The following is a 1,856-nucleotide window of genomic DNA, read 5'->3' on the forward strand; positions in this document are numbered from 1 at the left end:
AGGCCTGGACTCTGGACCTGGCGTTGCCACTGATGTTTATTTTCCTGCCACTTCAACCCTGCAGTTTCCTTTAATTGCCACTCTCAAGTGATAAGGACACGATAAGGACTCGCGCGAGCTTCCTCAGGCTTTTGCAGGACATCTGGAAGTAACCGCTGGCCTTCTGGGCATCCCGTCTCCATTGACGTGGAGACTGTGGCCACCAAACCTGGCCACCAAGGGGACAGAGATATCTTGGTAAGGCCACGCTTGGAATACGGCGTCCGGTTTTGGTTGCTATGATGTAAAAAAGATGCGGAGACTCTAGAAAGAGTGCAGAGAAGAGCAAGAAAGGGGATTTTAGGGGACTGGAGGATAAAACACACAAAGAACGGTTGCAGGAACCAGTTTAATGAAGAGAAGGACCAGGGGAGACAGGATAGCAGTCTTCCAATATCTCAGGGGCTGCCCCAAAGAAGAGGGAGTCAAGCTATTCTCCAAAGCTCCTTCAGGCAGGACAAGAAGCAATGGGTGGAAACTAATCCAGGAGAGAAGCAACTTAGAACTAAGGAGAAATTTCCTGACAGTGAGAATCACTGGAACAACTTGCCACCAGAAGTTGTAAATGGACGTTTTTAAGAAGAGAACGGACAGCCATTTGTCTGAAATGGTACAGACTTTCCTTCTGGAGCTGGGGGTTGGACTAGAGGACCTCCAAGGTTCCTTCCAACTCTGTTTACTGCTAAAGGGACCTCCGTCACAACAAAGCAGAGACTATTTCACCTGGTGGTGTTGGAGGCTCACAACACAGCTGAGTCTATAAACTCTATATAAAGGTCCCAGTAATTCAGAGGAAGGGAGAGAGAGAAAAATATTATCATTAGATTTTCTTGCTATTTTTAAGGCGGGCTTTGCCCTTCCTGTCAATTCAACTTTTGCACAATAAACGTGTTTTATTCAGATTCATAGAATTAAACCAAAAGTGGGATTGGCTGGTTGGTGATCCAGCAGTCTCCCCCGATGAAACCTCATCAAATCTGGGTTGTGAGCCCTGATTCATTGTTTAGTATTGAGGGGGAAATATCCGGCTGTGGTTTATTCGTGACTAGCTGATAACTGGGCGTTGCCTGGGTATTTATTTAGAAGGGAAAAATGTCTGGACCAAACATAATTTCTAATCTTGGATTCCCCCCCCCCCATACGAGAGGGAACCCCCTTGTGGAGTACTGTGTTACCATGGCAACTCCACTGTGCTGTACAGTAGAAACCATTTAACAGCAGTACAGTAGAAGTTATTTTAAGGCACAACAAGCTGCATCTTAACAGAACACACGCTCCAAGTGGTCTTGTCAGGCCTGCAATTATATTCCTGTTAGGATCTTTGGCCTGCCACACTTTCTCTTATTTCATTACGCTGTTTCATTAGTATAGTTGATGGGAGGGGGGAATAGAAAAGAGTAGGATTGTGGAATGTATTGTTTTTCATTCTTCACTAGAAGCCAAGGTCATCCTTTGTCTCCGCACCAGTACACCTGACCGGAAGCAGCTGGGTGTGGATGCCAGCATGGAAGAAGAATAATATTGGACCATGTGATGGATTGTGGGTGTGGGGACAAGATCATGAACTTTTAACTGGGTGGGATTGTGATGTCATTTCCAGAATTGGGATTTACACAGATGTGCTAAGAATGTCTGATTTATTAAATTGGAACTTTAAGGATCTTTTTTGCCTTGGACTCTGATTTAATTCTACATGATACTTGGAATTCTGACAGGTGTTAGGGGTGTCTTTCCCCCCACACTACAGTATTTGTCTCCAGAGAGTATGTCATCTGTGTATTCAATTTCAATTTAATAAAAATTTGTATGCCGCCCAC

Source organism: Thamnophis sirtalis, unplaced genomic scaffold (assembly GCF_051295495.1).
Source record: "Thamnophis sirtalis isolate CommonGarterSnake01/CBP01778 unplaced genomic scaffold, rThaSir2_p1.2 scaffold_2, whole genome shotgun sequence".
NCBI lineage: Eukaryota > Metazoa > Chordata > Lepidosauria > Squamata > Natricidae > Thamnophis > Thamnophis sirtalis.